The following is a 21,956-nucleotide window of genomic DNA, read 5'->3' as shown; positions in this document are numbered from 1 at the left end:
CCCGGGACGCGCCGGGCCCCACGAGCCACCGCAGCCCGCCCGCGCCTGCTCCGCTTAATTTCTGTGCGTTTTTAAGAGAGGCGCCAAACTTGTCGTCTTTTGTTGCGTCTCGGACTGCGTTGCCTCTGCGGGTGTGCAGAATGCCCTTTTCCCCTTTGCGGGGAAGGGAGCCAACTTCTCCAGTGAGGGCTTAAAGGCGGACAAGCGAGTTACGATGGCACATCGGCTATAAAAAGCGCACAAAATACCTTCCAATAAAACTAATAATAATAAAAAAACTCTATGAGGTAATAAATAGCCAATGTTCATTGAAACGAGTGAGAGTTAAGTTAGACGACTAACTTAAGTCCCAGTCATTTCAATGGGGTCTACTCTAAGTAGGATGGACATTGGAAAGTATCTATTGAAACGTAAAAGGAAGTATTGGGTTGTATCCAATGTTAGCTTTAACTTTAAACTTACTCATTTCAGTGGGTCTACTCTAATTTGATATAGCCCACTGGTTGCTTTGAAAAGGGAGAAGAGCAGGCAAAGCCCTTGCGAGTCAGAACACATAGATCTAGGTTGGACAAATCAGTGTTTATAGACACCATTTAAAGCAAGATCTATTTTTTTAGCAATGGGGACAAAGATATGTTGCCTCTGAGCATGATGTGGAGCAACTTGAGGAGGCTGGCTTGTGTGAGTACCAACGTATGCAGTGAAAAATGGTATCAACAACTGTCTCTTCCTATTTACTTATTTTAAAAATGCATGCTGTGACTTTCAACTTACATAGAAGCGGCTTGCATCATATCTAAAATAAAAAAAATCCCATTCAGAAATCCATGAAAATGTCAAATCAGTCGATCGCAACTATCAAAACAATGAAAGAGTTGCATTTTACGCGAGGCAGATGGCCTGTGACAGCAGTCCATCCAAGGCCCTTGATAGAATGAGTTGTTGCTGTTGCTTTACGTAGCTCCTATAGGAAATCACTGCAGTTGCTCAGTGGACTTCCTTGAGGGAGGTGTTTCACAGACAGGGGCCACTGCAAAAAAGCCTCATCCCCTCTAGAGATTCACTGAAGCTTTGAAAGAGGAGACATCCGGAACAGCTGCTCTCCTCAGGAGCATGTGGGTGTCATGATGACAGCACATGAACACTACTGGTGAAAACATGAAAGAGCATGTTTGCTCCTGGGTCACCTCTTTCTGCTCTGGCCACCAGCCAGGTAGATGGAAGTCTGGACCATTGGAAATCCTTGTTGGTCTTTGCTAGGGAAAGATGGATCTTACAGTGGATCTCTTCAGAAGAATGCAGCTTTCTCTAAACTGGTGCCTCCCACATGTGTTGGACTGCAACTCCCATCATACCCAGCCAGCACGCTGGGAATTCAATCCAGCTCAATAGTCCAATTAAGTAAAGCTTATTAAAGAAAAGATAAAACAGGATAGTGAAGAAGAGCAGAGGCTAGGCACCATAAACCGAGAAAACGAAAACCTAAATACCAAAATGCCAATCTACCTTCAGTCTAAGGCTGTGTAATCTAGGAGAGTGATTTATGCCAGGGTCCCCGAGGTAAATGACTGTTTTAATCTTTTTCCCAACAAACTAACAAACATATAATACAAAAGAAGACTAAAACACACACACACACAAACACACACAAAGAAAACATACAAAGTTAAGATGGACGTCCGATTTTCTCCACTGCAAAAATAAGTAACCATATTTCCCCTTGCTCTATAATTACAGAATTCCAAGTTCCCCTCTTTCTCCAGTCTTAAAATTCTCTTCTTATTCATTGAATCCACAGGTAAACAAATCGTTGCTTTCTACATCCTGCAAAAAGTCTAGAAGAGGTTTCCATTCAGTTCTAAACATAGATGTAGACTTTTCTCTGATTATTGCTGTAAGTTTTGCCATCTCTGCCAATTCCAGCATCTTCACTAGCCGTTCGTCCGTCGTAGGTACTATTGTGCCTTTCCGTTTCTGTGCGGTTCCCGTGGCAATTGACGAAGTGAGGGAGGAAGCAGCAGCCAGGCACCTCTCCACCGTGCCTGGGTCCAGCTCCAGCTGAGAGCCCCCTCCCTCCTGCCACCAACTGTCTCTGCAGAGGCCACCAGTGAGGGAAGAAGCAGCAGCCAGGCACCTCTCCACCGTGCCTGGGTCCAGCTCCAGCTGGGAGCCCCCTCCCTCCTGCCACCAACTGTCTCTGCAGAGGCCACCAGTGAAGGAGGAAGCAGCAGCCAGGCACCTCTCCACCGTGCCTGGGTCCAGCTCCAGCTGAGAACACCCCTCCCTCCTGCTGTCACCTGTAACTGCTGAACTTTCCAACTAAGATTGTAGTGCCTGAATTTGCTTTCCTTTTCCCCCTCCTCCTCTTCCCTCCCAATCCCCTTTCCTTTTGTGTCATGTCTTTTAGAATGTAAGCCTGTGGGCAGGGACTGTCAAGAAATACTTTTGTAAGCTGCCATGAGAGCCTTTTTTGGCTGAATGGCGGCATAAAAATCCTTAAATAAATAAATAAATAAATAAATAAGTGTCTCGTGATGGTCAAAGACAGGAAAGAGAGACAGTTCAAGGATGGGTATTGTGTCATATTTTGTGCCGTTTGATTGACAGCAGCAACACCACTGAGTAAAGGACACAGGTTCACAGATGCAGAATGGGCCCAAGAGGGAAAGGGGAAATCAACCCCAGGGTTTACTTTAGGAAGGTGAGAATTGATGAGGAAGGGGCTAGTGCCGTTCCTGGCAGACTGCTTTGTGTGTATCTGGAGGCCTGCGGGATGGGACGTGACTGGAAGGACAGCTCCAAATGGAGACTGGCATTCTCCAGCCACTGTCAGAAAGCTAAAATGTCAGCCTTGGCAGGCTCAGCCTTCTTGACAAACTTTTAACAGCCTGTAGGGGCAATGATAGAAAAAGTTTAATGTTGCCTCGTGCCTCTGAGGTTACATCTCCTAGTACAGAGTGCTTTCAGACTGTTAAAACCTTTCTACACAAGGCTTTTATTGTTCACTTGTGATTTCTCACTCGTTTGTGGGTCCTTTACATGACGTTATCCTCCAGGGCCTCTCCTGTGCTTTGCAACCATTATTGCAGGGTGTTTTTTTTTTCCTAATGAGGAAAGTCTGGTATATTCTGAAAGGTGCTATGAAACTTTCCATGTAATTGCACCTTTCTGCTATACCACAGTGCCACCTAGGGGTTGTGTAATGGAACATATAGAAAAGCTAAAAAAGAAATCTCTCAGTAACGTGTGAAGCATCTCATATTAATCCCACAAAGAATCCAGGAGCAAAAGCCTGGGTAAAGTTGTGGTTTAAAAGACTCATGTAGAAAGCCCCTAGTTAAAGCTTTCCATTCCCCCTTACATGTCTGTTTCACCCTTTGCAAAGGAGGGGAAAGTGCAAAAATTCCTTTGGGTATTAAATTGACTAGACCACTTGCCAGTTGGTCCAGTCAATTTCACATTTCCCTTTAATTCTATAGAACCAAGGAAGCGGTTGCAATTAGGAAATTTAAAAAAATGGAACAGACTTCTTCTCCCAACACCCCTTTTACAGGGAGTCCTCTTCACATTCCCTTCCTCTATCATGTTGGTACAGTTACAAGACTAGTGCCATGGAAGTAGTCATCAGTCCTATTATTGTTCTGCACAAATAATCGTCTTTACGTAGCCAAGGGCGACAGACATGAGATCACATCTGTGGTATTTCTTCTCGCACACCTTTTTGCAGTGTGCCAATAAGATGAAACCAGGAGACAACTGAACTTGGTAAACTATACTGATTCCCATTTGTTGTCAGTGCAGATCAGAAACTTTTTTACCCATTCTGTAATCTGGCGGTGCATTTACACTACATATGTAATTCCCTTTCAACGTGGATTAACTTTCCTGTCTTCATCACACACACAAAAGGCGGGTATTTATGAAAGTATCGGGAGACTTGCCTGATAGAAATCTCAACCTTCCCAGAAACCCAAGAGTATTCTTCAGAGGGGAGTGGGGGTGGGGGTGGAGGTGGGAAGCCATGATGGGTGAGCCAGTTTCCATTTGTAGCAGTCATGCCAAACCAACTGTAGGATTGCTTTTGGTTTAGGAGGCCACTGTGGGCGCAGTCGCATCAACAAGCCACTAGATGGCAGGCTGAGCATGGGCAAGGGAGGGCCTCCTTTGTTTCGTCCCATCAAATACAATAAATAGTTTTTCCGCTTATAACTTGAAACCAATTGTTAGGGTGAGGGCCTCTGCTGCTTTCCAGCCAAATCATCACGTGGCGTGGCAGTTGTGTTTGCATCCCTCTGATGGCACATGGAAGAAGATGGAATCCAACCCTGTGGCTTTTGGCATACCCATGCGCTGGTTCTAAAAGTGCCACTTAAATATCTGCAAAAGTCACGTAGAAAGAAACGTCAAGGCGTTTGGGAATGGGCCAAATTCCAGCAAAGTCCTTCTTCTGCTTGGTCGCAAGCCACGTTGGGCTCAAACAAAGGCAGACACGATCCAACGTGGTTAAGGTTGCAATCCTATGTGCGCTTACCTTGGATGGGCAACAACTGAACAAGCATAGGATCAGGCTGTATGCAATATCTTGGATTGGATCAGCTATGACCGTCGGGCAAGAAAGCAAATTTTCATGTCGCACCAGATTCCACCCACCAGAAGAAGAGACCTATGCAACACAGAGACTTGACGGGCAGAAACCGAAAGTTGTAAGATGCTGCCATTCAACGAGAGTTCACATTTTAATAGGAAATTCAGCATCAAATTTAAAAATGTGAGTGATTTATAAGTGTCTGGCAGTCTCTTGATGGTTCGGTTTCTGTCAAGCAGCAAATGTTGTAAGGCAGTCTTCTCCAACCCGATGCTCTCCATATCTGTTGGACTACAACTTTCATCATCCCCCAGCCAGTATGGCCACAGAAGGTGGCAGGTGGGTGCAGCAGCTACTGGCAAGTGCTGCTTTTGCCACCTCCATTTTAATTTCCCCACAATGCCTCTGGGGCCTGGACATGATGTCACTTTGGAGCGACGCACCGGCCTAATCTACACCAAGCAGGGTGTTCTATTATGAAAGCGGTATATAAAAGGCAGGAGCCACACTACTGCTTTACAGCGGTATTGAAGTGCACTGACAACTGTTGGGGCCCATTGACACAGGCCATATACCGCTTTCATAGTGCAATATCCTTCTTGGTGTAGATTAGGCCATATGTCAGGGCCCCAGAGGCACTGGGGAAATTAAAATGGTGGGCGCCAGCCCTAGCCGTCCAGACTCCAGTGCTGACAATGAGCTAATCAGCATGCTGCTGGGGATTATGAGGATTGTAGTTCTGCACATCTCAAGGGTGCCTGGTTGGAGAAGTCTCAGGAAAAGTGTTTGGGCTCTTTTAATTGAGAAAAAAGATTACTAAGGAGGGAGGAACATGATAAAATGATCTGTTGTGTGGATAATTACTCCCACATACTTAAAGTTCTCACTTTTGCTCAGTTATCCTTTGAAATGTGCATTTCTCCCACTCTTGTAAGTTCTCCCATTAAAAAAAGGTGCAAACTAGGCAAAAGTGCACACAGAAATGTGTACGTTTGTGAAAACCCTGTCCAAAAATGAATTTATTAGGGAAACTGCTTGCAAAAATGCACGTATCAGGAGAAACGTTCACAAAAATTATTCTGAATAGACATACTCTTCTTTTTAAAATCCCAACATTTGTAAGAACCAAACATAACTCTTGGGAAATTCTCAAAGTTTGAGATGAACTGAACTTTAGGTTGGAAAAATGAGAAACAGACAAAAATGAAAACGGACAGATTTTTCCTTCCCTGGTACCTGCCAGTGAATCCCATTTTCTCAGCAGTAGAGGAGGCCTACTGCTGTCATGGCTGGCTCGGAGGATTTCCAGAAGTATCTGATCAGCCACTGTAGGAAGTGGTGTGAAGAGGATTAGCTGGGTCATTGCTTTGATCGAGGTGGGTGGTTCTTATGATCCTGTGTTCTTATAATGGGGGTGCAGAACCGCCGTCCCAGGGGCCACGTCAGCCCCAGCTGGAGTCTCCGTCAAGTCCCCAGGGTTCCTCAAATGGCCACGCCCCTTTCCCAAGGCCCACACATTGTTTGCTGGTTTCCTGGCTTTCATGCAGTCCCTCCCCCACCCCATTCTAAGGCCTAATCTACACCTGCAGCCCTTTCGTGACGGAAGAGGGATGCCTCCAAAAGTTCCCCACTTCTGCAATCGCTACTCACGAGCTCCTGTATCTTTAACAGTTGTATAGAAAAGGGTATTTTAGCAGGTGTCATCTGTACGCATGCAGCGCCTGGTGAAATTCCCTCTTCAGAGCAATAGTTAAAGCTGCAGGAGCCCTGCCTAGTGTAACCAGATACAAAAGAGGGCAGGGTTCCTGCAGCCTTAACTGTTGTGATAAAGAGGGAATTTCATCAGGTGCTGCATGTGTACAAATGACCCCTGCTGAAATAGCCTTTTCAATACAACTGTTAAAAATACAGTGTGGTTTAGTGGCTAAAGTGTCGGACTGGGAGTCGGGAGATCCAGGTTCTATTCCCCACTCAGCCATGGAAACCCACTGGGTGACTTTGGGCCAGCCACAGACTCTCAGCCCAGCCTACCTCACAGGGTTGTTGTTGTGAGGATAACATGGAGAGGAAGAGGAGGATTATGTATGCCACCTTGGGTTCCTTGGAGGAAAAAAGGCAAGATATAAATGCAATAATAAATAAATAAAATTAAAATAAAGATACAGGAGCACAGTCCTCTTTTTCATATGGTCACCCTAATGGCAAGCAGGTGCTCTAATACCAAGCTACTCCATGTCCTGTCAACGTATGACATACAAACCCAAGAATAGGAGGCACAGAATAGGAGAAATGACTTCGGTGCTTCCGCTTGCTCATACCAAATACAGTATGTGATAATATTTTATAAGCCCCGCTACTTATCAGTTATTTCCACGTCTCTAGCACCTTGTAATCTAGTTTCACAAATAATCCAGTTTCTGTCATAAGTGCACAGATTTGTTACACACAGAAGTGTTTTGGTGCTTCTGTGTAGTTAGGCAAACAACCAGTTAAATACATCAATTAGTTAGAAACATCAATTAAAACCCTTTGATTGATTGAAAAGGTGTCCCTGCTAAACCAAGTGGCAGGGTTTTTTTTTTATTTTCAAAGGTTTAACTTACTTCTATTTATTTTGCTTTATGTGGCTTTATTTCTAATGAAACGGCTTACAAAAATCACAGGGCTGCTTCTTGTCAGATGATCTCTGCTGGATGGGGGACAGGGGGGCTTCATCTTAAAACCAAAGAAGGCGTTCCCTCTTCAAAAATAACACAAACCCATGTAGATTTGCTCCAAAACAACCCTATGACATGTGTACTCCGAAATCCTACTGAGTTCACTTCGCCCAAGTAAGCGAGGACAGGATGGCACCGTTAATCTATTAATGCATCAACATTCATCTGATTAATCAACATAGGGCGCAATCCTGTGCACGTATAGACAGAAAAGCCCCCAGCATTCCCCAGCTAGCCATGACTGGCTAGACAATGCTGGGAATAGAAGGACTTTTTTCTGTCTAAACATGCATAGGATTGGCCCCTAAGATTTCTTTAATCAGGAGGCAGCTTTAGGTAATCCTGGAAATTCTCACTTTCTCTCTCTGAACATTTCAATTTCTATTCTGCCAAAGAATTCTTTGAACCCCCGAAGTCTGAATATTTCCGGGGGCCCTCCCATTTTGCTGTTTATCTCTGGAGCTTGGGTAGGTGGGTGGGAAGGCAAGGGCCATGTGGGGCTTGCAAACCCCTTACTGGGTTTCCACGCCATAAACCTCATTGCTTCTTTCCCGGGTTCAATGCCTGGTCCTTAGCTCTCCCCCCTCCCTGCAGCCACCCTGACCCTGTTCTCCTCCCACAACCCCCCCTCCTGCCTCTGTCCTCCCTCCCTCCCTATCCCCCCTCCCCGTAGGCCCTCATCTTTCACACTTTCTCATTAAGCTGCTGTCTTTCTCCTGCCAATTTTAGCAGGTTGGGGCAGACCAACCGGTTCCTTTGCCAGAAGGAGGGGGGCGGGGAAAGGAGGGGGGTGCCTCTGTCCCGGTATTGTTTTCCCCCCCCACAACACACCCACCCACATTGTGCGTGGCCCCCAAGGACAAATAGCTCAGACCCCCTCCCTCCCACAGGCCAAGACAACCCCACCTTGCAATCTCAGCTCTGTACCCCCAAATTTTTACAACCTGACCTCAGCACTTAGAAACACGCACAGAGACATGCTTGGCAGCGTGGAGGTAATGATGAGTGATTTATGTGGGGAAGGAGAGAAGAGACGTTTTTTGCAGCTCCGAAACAGCTGCATGGAAAGGGGGTGGGAAGGAGAGAAATTGAGACAGATTGGCAAACATCCCCCCCCTTTTTAAAGACATCTCAATTCTCTTAGAAGCCGTGCACTGCAAGCCTGACACATGGATGAAATCCCAGCCGCCAGCTCTGGGCCTCTGTATCATTGAAAATTGGGAGGAGATCACCTTAGGATATTTGGGATTAATTCTATGTTCAATTTAGATTCCCTCCCAGTTCCAATAAACAAGCCGGATATTTTTAAGTGTGTGCCTACAACCCTGTACTCCCCTGGGCCCATCCACGGCAAGAAATACTGGAATGCTTTAGCTGGTTGGGGTTGATTTTTGCACATGGAGGCCCTTGAGTCAAGCGGAGAAGGAAAAATGATACTGAGGGCGTCATCGACACCGGGGAAAATCATGTTTACTTACCGTCGTTTCTCCGCCCGCGCGTTTCTTCCTCATGACTTCCTCTTTTGAATGTGCACATGGCCCGTTTAGTGGGCTGTTTTGATCCCGCTGCTTCTCCGGCACACAGTAGGAGATAGCGGCAACTTCCGTGTTTAAAAATAAGTCGGACTTACTGGGGTGGTTTTTTTGGTTGCGTGAAGAAGCCTAGAAGGGGTGGGAGGCATGCAGGAAACAGACGACGTCATGAGAAGGACCCCAAAAAATCCGTGAGTGCCCAGCAACGAGCGGGCAATAAAACGTTTGTCTGATGGAGCTCTGAAGCTCCATTTCCATGACCCTTCCATCCAAGTCCAGTATTCACAAGACCATGCCTATATACCCTGTTGGCTCCAGGACTTTTGCGCCCCCTTGGGCAAGACACCCTCAATGAGCTCCCTCCCTCAGTGAGTCTACCTTCTTACCACCATTGTCAAAAGGAGCTATTGCTCCTCACCCACTGTCCCATCTTTGCCACCACAAGCTTGCTGGAAAAGCAAGTGGTGAGAAGGTAGGCCATGGCCTCTCCTCCTCCTCCTTTTCCGCACCACCATCGTCTGGGCCAGAGCGAGAGGCAGGGGAACAAGAAGGTTGGAATGGTAAAGAGGAGGAGGAATTCCAGGGGGGTCTTGTCAGTGGGCCCCTGCTGGGGTGTGGATCCTCAGCAGGCGCCCAATCATGCCTACCCTTGACGCCTGCCATGTGTGTATACCATCTGTAATTAACTGCATCATGGCCTTAAGGAAATCCACAACGCCCACCTCCTGATTCTCCCCCCAATATTAGCCAAATAATGCCCCCCGTAGCCTTCTAAAAGAGAGGGGGACTGAGCCATCGTAAAGGCAAGGGGGCAGGCGCCTTTGCTCCTGTAATTCAAGCACTGATGCCCACGTCATCTGGACTCCCCATAAAATTCCATCAACGGGGCAAGCGGTTGCACAATTAAAAGCCTCGTCTGGAAGCAGCCACAGAGAGAGAGAGAGAGAGAGCGCACTCCAGATAACTTGATGCAGATGAACGCCACAGCTCTCCCATGCTTACAACCTGAATGGTGAAAAACACAAGGACTGGAGCCTTTTCCCTTCACCCGACTCCCATCCCAGCCTTTTCCTGTGAAGCTTTGCAGAAGAGGCGGTTTTACACCAGCGTCAGGGCCGATGTGTGTGGAAGAACCGAAGCATGACAGGGAATCTGGAACGGGAAGGAAGGCGATCTTGTATATGTGGCGTGGGAGCGAGGCGGTCGGAAATAAAGGACATCCGCCGCACCGCAGCGCGAAGCAGCCCTTGGAAATGTGGGACGCTGCCAAGAGGAGCTCCCTCCAAGGAGGCCTCCTCCCGGCCTGTGGCAGCAGGGCCAGCCAGTGGCATCTGGCTTGGAGCAGGCCGAGGTGGAGTTCGGGGCCCACGGTTGCCTCACCGTCTCTCAATCTCCAGCCTCTCCCATGTGCCTGTGATCCCTCCCTGCGGTCTGGCCCCTGGATTTCATCCCCTCACTCCCCAGTAATGTCAAACAGTTGTCTGTGGTTGGAAAAGGCTGCTTTTAACCAACCCTTTGGAAACTGGCGAACGTGTTCAGAGTGTGAGGGAGGATTGCAGGCGGCAGAAGTGGCACACACTTGCGCAGCCTTCACTCCTGCCACCTCATGGAAACGCCACCGGTGGCACAAAGATAGGTCACTCGCCGGACATGACGGCACCGGAGGCTGCTTCCAGACAAGACTTTTATGGCGCAGACGGGATATTGTGTTCAGCTCGTAAACCTCCCATGTTTTCCTGCTGCTGCTTCCATCTTTACCCTTACCTCAGAAAGCCCATTATGAAAGAAAAGTCAGAATGGGTAGCCAAGGCCTTGATTTATTTTATTTTATATCCCGCACCCTAATCGCCCCGCTTTTTTAAACCATCATCCAGCACATCTAAAAATATACACAGTTATATTGGCGTTATTTTATGACCCCGAGCCATTTCCCAACGTATCCGGGGGTGGTAAAATGTCCCACAATCTCAAATATGTCTGTGGTGTCAGGAGAAGTGTGTTTTAAACTCAGCGTATTAGAAAGATTAGATATGTATCATAAATTGTCAAGGTAAAACTTTATGCAATACTTTGTTATTACTAACAACAAACATTTTTCATTGTTTGGGAGTGTTTTTTCTAATGCCATAAGATATCCTTGACCAGGTGACTCGTGGGCCTTGCTCAGTTCGCTGCCCAGGTGCTGTTGATGAGCAACATGAAGGCCCATTTCTTTATTCTGATGGTTCTTTGTCTTTATACTGAACTTTGGCTGGATAGTCCTTCAAACAGATAGCTGTCCTCTGTAAAAGAGGACACATTGCCACCCTATGGTGTACTAGGGGACACTGTTGGGGTGGAGGTAAAATGGGATCCCTGCTACTACTGGTCCTAGCCACTGAGAACTGAGCCTGCTCCTTATCTGCTAGGTGGACGTAGAACTGTCCCTTCCTTGGTTCTCTCTCTTGGTCACACTTGAATGTTACAGAATCTTGTGATCTTGTGGTGGTGGTGGGGGATCACTGTGCTCCTTATGGATGAGAATCCATTAGGTGTGTACATAAACGTGGGGGGGGGGGGGGAGAAAAAGCTGCACCGATTGAATTTCTGCCTGTTCGCATCACTCCCACACCCGACGTCAAATTGAACGATCGAGGCAAAACCCGAGATGGCGGAGCCTAGTTCGTAAGCAAGCATAGTATGCGAGAGCTATCACATGCTGTTGAACTACGATTCCTATCATCCCTCGCCATTTGCCAAGCTGGCTGGGGCTGCTGAGAACTGGAGTCTAACAACATCGGGCACAAATTCCCCAGCCCTGGCTTACTACATGGTGCGAAGGTTAAGGTGGGAAACTTAACAATTCCCATGCCTTTTGGAGCACGAGTTAATTTGTAGGAGCCTTAACCATTCTCTTCAGCTGAACAGTTCATAATCCTAGAATAATTCGCATCGATACATTTTTCTTAGATCTGATTCCCTACACACCCACCCAAATGTGGGAGTCCTCTACGAGTGCCATACATGTACAACTCATCTTATGCATAATGCCTCTTGCATCTACAAAGGGAACAGGGCTAGCATCAACAATTGACATAGCTGGGCACCTGCCGAGAGCTCGCAGCTCAGCAGGGGCCTCCTGAGAATGCCCCTCTCCCTGTCCAGAGTCCCTCCTCTTCTTCACCATTACAAACTGCTTCTTCACTAGGGGTGGCCGAACTCACCCGTGCCTCGGTGGACACTCACCCTGTCGCCACACGCTGTCGCTCTTCTGAGACTCAGCTTGGCCCGGCGATCATTCAGCAGCCACCCACACTTGCGCCAAAATTACGCATCAACGCCCCCCCCCCCCCGGTGTTAGTGGTGAGGGCTCTGTAGCGAATGCAAGTGGTGGTGAATGCTCTGTTCGCCCCTTTATCCTCCAGGAAATGGGGCCTTTAGAGGCTCTGGAAATTGTGCAATTCCCCCCTGGCCACCATCGATGTGGGTGTGGGGGAGTGTGCAATTTTGGCGTGAGGGTGGGCAGCTGTCGAGAACGCCTGAAGGGCTCTGGTGGGGGGGACGCTGGGGGTCCACCAGACTCTCAGACCCAGTTGGGCGCTCGCGACATCCCTGTGGTTCACCTCCTTCTCACTCCGGTCCAGACAACAGTGGTGGTGAGATGGAGTAGCAGCAGATGCCAGGGCCCGCTTGGTCTCTGAATGCAAAGCAAGCAAATGGTGGCAATGAGGAGAAAGAAGATGAGGAGAAAGAGCAGCTGGTGACAATGATGGCGAGAAGGAGGACATACTGAGGGAGGGGGGACAATGGGGGGGGTCTTAAGGGGCCTTCAAAACCTGGAGCCAGCATTGAAATGGCTCCCCACACATCTTGATGCCATTAACCACCCTGGGTACCAGAAACAGGACTCACTAGTCCTCATCTACACCAAGAGAGAGGCGCAAAGGAGAGCGTGCCTTTGCAGACCACACGGCCAAATGCCACATGCTGTACATGGCACCTACACAAGCACACATATGCTGATTCACAAGCTGCGATGACAGCAGACATACAACACCCCCCTGTCGCTCGCTTTTAGAGACATCGGCACACCCACGCATCACACAGGATCAAACACACACCTACTGACAGATAGGCAAATACACACACACACACCGTACACATGCAGCTGCTCCAAAGAAACTTCCGCTTCAGGCACATTGTTAGCGTTGTGTTCGCCCCCCCTCCTGCCCCCCCCCCCCCGCATCCACCCCACCCATCCCGGTTTAGCACACTTTTCTAAGAGAGCATATCCTGTTGCACACAATTATTGATGTGAAGATTTATGGACACACATTGCATCAAAGCTTAATACAACACCAAAGTATTAACACCCCCATCACACACCACTTGCTTCTCCCGAACCAGATTCTCTCCCCTCCACCCGCAAACTTCAACAGCTGTCTGAATTGCCTCCAGCACGAAAGCGCCTTCTCATTCTCATGCACACATATTAGATTGCACGCACATATATTATATTTCACATACACACACACACACACAAACACTTGGCCCCAGTGTTTAATTTAAGCCCGGGCCCAGCTCCAGAATCGGCTTTCAACGCTAGTGGACTGGAAATGAGAGAACCAGTGCTCAAGAAGGGTGCTGTCGAACATGGGCAGAGTGCCTTCCCATCACCACGGAGTGTGCACAGACGGCCTCTCCCACATTAAGAAGCAGGGCCTCAGGGCTTCTGGGCAGGCTTGGAGCGTGACACTGTCCATTTAAAAATGAGCCGTTCTTGCTCCCCCGAATACTCACATATCCACACGGCAATGATAATGTATAAATTCAGGATTGGATGCACTAGAACATGCACACAAACAGGGACACACAGTCGCTCACGTATATTCACATACACAACACTGGTTCCTGGTTTGGGGTGGGGGCATTTGGGCCCTCAATGAGTCTACTTTCTCATTGTCTTTGTCACCAGCTGCGTTTGCTCCTCTGGGGCAGCCTTTATGGCGGTGGGTTGCCACCATGATGATCTGCTGCTGCGGGGGTGGCGGCGGCTAATCTTGACACCGCAGTGAAAGCGCGGGGTTTCCAGCAGCGGTCCTGTCCCCTGTCCTCTGCCTGGGTGGACAGTGACCAACCAAGAGTTGCCATCCGGCCGGCCACACCTCCGCTGCGACTCCGGAGCGAGACTTAGGGGCTGTCTTGACCTATTCTTATTTATTTATTTATTACATTTTTATACCGCCCAATAGCCGAAGCTCTCTGGGCGGTTCACAAAAATTAAAACCACAATAAAACAGCTAACAGGTTAAAAGCACAGTTACGAAATACAGTATAAAAAGCGCAACCAGGATAAAACCACGCAGCAAAATTGATATAAGATTAAAATACAGAGTTAAAACAGTAAAATTTAAATTTAAGTTAAAATTAAGTGTTAAAATACTGAGTGAATAAAAAGGTCTTCAGCTGGCGACGAAAGCAGTACAGTGTAGGCGCCAGGCGGACCTCTCTCGGGAGGTCATTCCACAACCGGGGTGCCACAGCGGAGAAAGCCCTCCTCCTAGTAGCCACCTGCCTCACTTCCTTCGGCAGGGGCTCACGGAGATGATCCGTGAGCCCCTGCCGATGATCTTAACGTCCGGGCAGGTACATATGGGAGGAGGCGTTCCTTCAGATAACCTGGCCCCAAACCGTTTAGGGCTTTAAATGTCAATACCAGCACTTTGAATTGGGCCCGGACCTGGACTCGCAGCCAATGAAGCTGGGAAAGGACTGGTGTAATGTGATCTTGCCAGCCAGACCTTGCTGGCGAGATCTTGTGCTAACCTTGCCTCTCTCTGGAGAAAAAAAGTCAGGGTGAGTTCCTGACTCCCCCCCCCCCCACACCTTCGGCAGGTGTGCAATTGCAGCTGCTACTGCACACCCACCCCAGGGCTTTCCGGGCATTTAAACAGCCCCCCAGCCCCCGTTCTCACCGCTACCACCACCTGCCATCTCCTGCTCCTTCTTCTCACCACCACCATCGTCTGGGCAAAAAACAGGTGAACGAGCAGGCGGATGTCTATACAGCGTCTTTATGCGCAGATTCACCTTTCAGGACACATGACGCAGCTGCCCATTCGCCACAGCGCCGGGTTCTTAACGCGATCATGTGCATATTCGTAGTTGCGATTTACCGCGACTTTTGGATCAACTTTCGAGTCTGCACCGCATTATCGTTATGCGTCGTTGGAGGAGTTAAATTGCATTTGGAAATGTGGGCATAACTTTGAAGGCAGGACAAAGCGATGGGCCGTTTTCCTGCCTTCCCACCTATCGCGTCCTCTGGCTGCCTCGTTCCTTGCCGCCGTTTTCATGCTGAATTATATGAATCTGCAGAGGTCTGCAGAGAGCGCTTTTAAAATTAAAACAAAGAGGGGCGAACGGGCAGCGAGTGAGAGGAGACGTGTTCAGTCCCCCTCTCGCGTCCTCCTCTGCTGCCTCGTTCCTTCCCCCCTCGGTTTTCCTCTTATATGACTCTGCGGAGCTCCGCAGATAAAGCTTTAGTGTTCCGTAGCCGCGTATGTGCGTATGTGCGCATTAATAACTGCTGCAGTGTGACGGTCTTTGTGTAGATTTGAATCTACGAAAATTCGGGTTTATATTCAATGAGGAGCAATCCCATTGTCGTGTATGTATAGGGGCTTGGTGGCCATGGTTAAGAGGAGGAACAACTCCAGGGGGTTTGTGTCAATGGGCCCCTGCTGGGGGTGGACCCTCAGGAGGTGCCCAACTGTGCCTACTCTGCATATACAAATCACAACACCACACACACACACACATTCTGTTGTGCTCACACTCAAATGCACATTCCAGTAGTGGAAATACATATTATGTCACAATAATATTCGCTGTCTGTGCATGCCTTCAACATGCACACACAGAGGCTGCAGTCCTATCCAGGCTTCTTTATGAATTAACCCTGCTGAACGCAATAAACCTTATTTATTTATTATTATTTTATTTATTACATTTCTATACCGCCCAATAGCCGGAGCTCTCTGGGAGGTTCACAAAAATTAGAAACATTCAAAGTATAAAACAACAATATAAAACCATAATATAAAATACAATATAAAAGCTCAACCAGATAAAAACAGCAGCAATGCAAAATTACAAATTTAAAACACTGTGTTTTAAAACACCAAATTTAAAACACCAAGTTAAAACACCAACCTTGTAGCTGAGTAAATATGCTTAGCCTGGGGTTCATGCGCACATCCAGTAGAGCAGTGGGAAAGGGGCGGGGGAAGTAGGGTGCCCATCACAATGTCCATCAACCACAAGAACCAATGAACTGGAGGGGGAAGGAGAAGGGGACGAGGTGGGGCGGGCGCAATAGCGGAAGAGCAAACAAGCAAAAAGAGATTTCACCGATACAATGGCGATACCAGGAAGGCATGTGAAAGGGACCACGCTTGATGAGCTAAGTGGAAGCCAGAGGTGGAAACCACGGATCATACCTGGGGGGAAATGTAGGTGTGATGGACCCCACGGTGGTGATAATGAAAGCAAGCCAGTGATAGCTAAATGAAACTGCCATGTTTAGGGCAGAGTATGCCAGTGGGTACCAGTTGCTGCAGGGGTGGCCTTTGTCCATGCCCTGCCTGTAGGCCTTCAGGAGGGATCTGGAAAAACAAGGTATTGGACTAGATCAAGGGTGTTGAAGAGCTTTCATCCCAAGGGCTGGATTCCATTATGGAAATGCTTTCGGAGGGTGGGGGGCGTTCCAACAATGGGTGGGACTGAATGCAAAAGGGGTGGAGCCAATGGCAGTGGGCAGAGCCAACTCCCCCCCCCCCACAAACACATTTTTTAAGCTCAAATAGGGTGACCATATGAAAAGGAGGACAGGGCTCCTGTATTTTTAACAGTTGCATAGAAAAGGGAATTTCAGCAGGTGTTATTTGTATGCATGGTGAAATTCCCTCTTCATCACAACAGTTAAAGCTGCAGGAGTTATACTAGAGTGACCAGATTTAAAAGAGGGCAGGGCACCTGCAGCTTTAATTGTTGTGATGAAGAGGGAATTTCCCCAGGTTCTCCATATATACAAATGTCACCTGCTGAAATTTCCTTTTCTATGCAACTGTTAAAGCAACAGGAGCCCTGTCCTCCTTTTCATATGGTCACCCTAGCTCAAAGCTCTTATTGCAGAGGCATTTCAACCTTTTAGAATGGGGGGGGGGACGGCACACAATCCAGGAAGCCACCAAATGGTCAATGGCTAGGGGAAATGGTGGATTCAGAGAGAGGGGGCGTGGCCTGGCCTTCCGGGGACTCCCAGAAGGCTGGATTTCGCCCCGGGGACTCACGTTCTGTACCCCTGGACAAGAAGGAACTTTCGTCTGATTTTAAAAGCCTCTCTGTTGTACACAGCCGTTTATCAGACAGCCTGCACATCACTCGCGCACACTCTCTTGCATGCACACCCGTGTGAGTATGCACACTGGCAGAGCACACGTGCTCTTGCACTCCCACATCCCAGTGGAAACCCACTCCGCCTCGGCATAGCAAACAACAGCAGATATGTATCCATGGCAGCACATAGTTCTCTGGTGCGCTCTCTCTCATTCTTTCTGACACACACGCATGGCGTTCCCTGCCCCCTCCTCCCCGTGACTGACACGTGCAATTGTCTGACACACATCTGGCAGGAGGGCCCTCTTGCTCCATCTGGAGGGTTGTGTAACACATTCCTGACACTATGGACTGGCTGTTCCCACGCCCGCCCACTCCAGAGATGTACTTACGTGTGCGTGAGTGTGTGCACTGCGTGTGCACCCAGAGCATGAGGCCAACTAGGTTGCCACAACAGCCCGTCCACACATGGTAACAGGGCAGCAAGGAAATGTGTGCAGGAATGCGGAAGGCAGGGGGTATGACGGTGTGCTGATGCAATGCAGCCGCCTCTGGTGAGGAGCCATTGTGACAACATCCTCATAAAACATGGCATCAGGGAAGGAGCTAGTGGTACATATAGATAATTTTAGATCTGGATTAAGAGTGCACTCCTTTGCTGGCTGGCTAATGCTGGGAGTTGTAGGTCTTTCCCCCACCCACCCCTGTCTAAACCTCCATAGGATTGCGCCCTTAATAGTATTAGCAGGGAGGGTAATGTCCTTTCAACGGCCATGCCTATTACTTCTGTATTCCCAAGACATTGGAGCAAAAACAAATCAATACTGGGTTGCCAATCCTGATTTAAAAAAGACGCAATAGGCCCTAATCTACACCAAGCACTATGAAAGCGGTATGAAAGCGGTATATAAAAGGCAGGAGCCACACTGCTGCTTTATAGCAGTATTGAAGTGCACTGACAACTGTTGGGGCCCATTGACACATAAAGCTCCATCACACCTAGGAAGAAACGCTGGCTACCGTCGCCACTCAGTTACTTCCTGTTTGAAAACAGGAAGTAAACAAGGAGCACGAGGCCCATTCAGTCCGGCGTTGTGATCATGCTGCTTCTCCCACACGTAGCAGGAGAGAGCAGCAACCGGACTTTTTCTGGTTTTCCTTGCGGATCAAGGAAGGCCGGAACGGGCAGAAGAAGGCGTACGAGAGGCAGATGACATCATGTGAGGGACCTCCAAGAAATCCGTGAGCACCCAGTAACGAGCGTGCAATAAAACGCTCGTCAGATGGAGCTCATACCATATACCGCTTTCAGCCCACTTTCATAGTATTATATCCTGCCTGGTGTGGCTCCTGCCTTTTACATGCCGCTTTCATAGTGTAATATCCTGCTTGGTGTAGATTAAGCCTCTGAACACGTGCATTTTCACATTTTAAACTCACTTAAATCATAGCACCGCTATAACAATAAAACAGGGTGGGTGTTATTGTTTCTGCCGCCCTGATGCTAAAACACATTGGGCCTGTTCAGAGAACACGCTAAGCCATGGTTCGGCCGCTAGCCCTTTTGCAGCGAGTGCTTAATGAGCATGTTTAAACCGGGGCTATGTAGCCACCATTGTTTGGAATGGTTTCCACGACACACTAAGCCATAATGTTTAGCTCAAAATGCTTAACCACTGTGGCTTAGCGTGTCGTCTGAACAGGGCCATTGACTTGGGAATAAGCACCACTTTGCTGTCGAAAAGGATAATATCTTTTTAATGTAAATAAATAACAAAATGAGCATCTGCAACCATATATGTGCCCAGCTAGCTAGCTACTGACGATAAAATGTGTTTTTTTGTTTTTGCTTTTTGAAAAATAAGGATACTGCACCAGGCAGAACCAGTCTTGGTTGGCTCATGCCGGGTCTGTCTGGCAGTGCCTCTATCAGCCATGACTCCCTAGATCATCATTTAGCCCCTTTTCCTGGGGTGCAAAAGCCCTTGACTTCAGCCCCAAAGCCGGCCCTAACTACACCCCTGTGGATGCTGTCAGTGGCTGCGTTTTGTAGCATGGCTCCCCCATGTGGCAAGCTGCATCATTGCATTGGGTGGGCCCCTGCTCCCCTCCCCTCCCCCCCCGGCACTGCACCCCTTTGTGCCTCACCGGCTGGGGTCATCCCCTTCCTTCCTCATCCCTTCCTCATCCCTTTGAAGGTGCTGAAGGATGGCGTGCCCTTTTCTAGCTCGGGTGCCGGCAGCGGGCGACAGAAATAGTCACGCCTGGGAGACTATGGGATGCTTGGGAACAAAAGGCATCGCGGGTGGAATTCCAGGCAGCCGGCTTCAAACGGGTGCTGGATCAGGGCAGGCTCAAACTTTGCCAGGTGCAGCTGGAGGCAGATCTGAGCAGGGAGGGAGCTGGGGAGATCAAGCAATCCCTACCAGATTTGCTGGGAGGATTGTGTTACCCGGAGCTGGGGGCGAACGGGGGCAGGGGGCGGGGGCAGCGGAGAGAGGGCAAGGAAGGGGAATTGGAGGCTCTAACGGGCTTAGAGCCAGAGAAGTCATCCGTTTGGGTTCGTAACCCTAAAGCCAGTGAGATGAGACACCGTACAGCATCGAACAGATGCAAGGCGCCAGCTTCCGAGCACCACAGAACGCTTCCTCATACTGGAAGTTCAAGAGGCACCTCTGCCATTGAAGTTGACAAAGGGGCCCTCTTTAGGAACTCCTGCCATTTATTTATTTTTAATGACATAACTAGCCTTCTCAACAAATTGGACTGCTCTCCTCCCCTGAAAACTGGGGCTGGGGTGAGCAAAGAACAACCATGTCCTTTTAGGAATCCGGCTGCTAACAAGCTCAACCTCCCGTCGCTCAGATAGACTGTTCCTCTTCAGGAACACCAGCGTGGAAAACCCATGTCAGCGGTCTCTAACATCCGCCTTCAGCACCTCCAGGATTTGATGGCTGAATACGCTGCACTGTGTTAGGCTGCCGGCCCAGACTCAATGAGAAAGTAGGAGTTGTGCCTCTTTGCCTAACCTGCTCCTCCAGCTAAGCCTCTGGTAGCAAACTGACCGGTATCTGCCCTTTCATATACCGGCTTGAAACCATGCTTAAGTAGTCTATCCATACTGAAAAGAAAAGGACATCATTTAATGTTATTTGGGTAAGAGTAGCTCTTTGATGTCCACGTTGCGGCCTTGTCCAGGCTGTGTCCTGGGCAGGTACCCAAACGCCTCACTTAGGCCACACTGCTGAGTAACAGGCGAGGCCCCCAGAGAGGGGAGCCAGGCCTCTGCTGCTGCAGCATCAGCTCTGGGATTCATCAGGGCCAAATTAAAACGAAAGGGATGTGGCATTGAGTGGGTGGGGAGTGGAGGTTTTTGAGGCCGGTTCCTGCAGCTGGGAGCCAGATGAAGGCCCGGCTTGTCACACTGTCACCCTTTGATTTGCATCCTCCTTAAACTTTAATTAATGGACAGGAAGACGCAGAAACTGCCACCAGCCCCACACACTCGTCCCTGTCCCCCCCCCCCCCCGGAACCACCTGCTTTGAAACGCAATGGCAGTGTCCTGTGTCCCACATGGGGCAGGGAGGGGTGGGTGAAAGAGATGTTCTTCTGCAGTGACCCAGTGCGAAATCACAAACTTCTCATCATGGGCCAAAGAAAGGTCTGGAGGCAGTCTTTCCCTTTCAGCCCCAAAGGGAGAACCAGCTGGGAGAATTGTCCGAGGTCAGCCCAGCCTGGTCACTAAGCCAACGGTTCACACAACATGCTAACCCACACTCAGTGGTTGGGTGTAGGGCGTATGCCTTTCGATGCACTTCCCCTACCTAGTGCCCTCCAAGTGCACTGGACTGCAACTAACCCACACTCAATGACTGAGTGTGTGTTATTGCTGAACCGTGGGTTGTTTTTTGAACTACGGTTTAGTGTGTTGTCTGAACCTGGGACATTTTCCGCAGGTAGCTTGTTAACCATGTAGGGTGGCTTATTTTTCTTGAAGAAGTCGCCTTGAGAATCCATGGTTTGTTGTTGGTTTGTTTCGGGTGGGTAACATGCCACACTGCATGGTTAACAAGCCCCACCCCCCAGCAGAAAACGTCCTGGGTTCGGACAACATGCCTAAGCCATCATTCAACAAACAATAACAGCAATAACACACTCAATCATTAAGTGTGGGTTAGTTGCAGTCCAGCACACTTGGAGGGCACTAGGTAGGGGAAGGCTACATGGCTGGGGAATGCTGGGACTTTCTTTTGTCTAAACAAGTATAGGATTGCTCCTTAAGTCTGGGGTCTCCATTGTTATGCCCATGGCAACCAATGTGGCCACAGACACCTCTCTTGGTGCCTAATGCCCATCTTGATTTTTATTTTATTTCTTAAAGATGTTTAAAATTCAAACAATTTTTTTAAAAAACTGGGAGGCTGGTATGTCACAAAGCAAAGTGCTGTCCTCCTGTGTGACTGATACTTGCTTTCAAAAGAGTACCTTTGATTTTCAGACCCCCCCCCCTCCTCTGCCTCGTACTTACGTTCTTGAGTAAATTGCTTTTCTTTTTGTCTCCCCAGTTTGCCTTCTGCAAGGTGAGTGTTTTGGAACCAGTCCTGCCCCATCATGGCAGCCATTTTGTGGGAGTGCCCACAGCACTCTCTGAACAATTCCAAGTGTGCCCATCGACCCGAAGACATATAAGGCGTGAAATTCAAGATGGGCCCTATAGGGGTCTTGTAATGCCACGTTTCTCA

This window comes from Elgaria multicarinata, chromosome 11 (assembly GCF_023053635.1).
Source record: "Elgaria multicarinata webbii isolate HBS135686 ecotype San Diego chromosome 11, rElgMul1.1.pri, whole genome shotgun sequence".
Taxonomy (NCBI): Eukaryota; Metazoa; Chordata; class Lepidosauria; order Squamata; family Anguidae; genus Elgaria; species Elgaria multicarinata.
The sequence above is the reverse complement of the archived record's forward strand: the minus strand, read 5'-3'. Positions refer to the sequence as shown.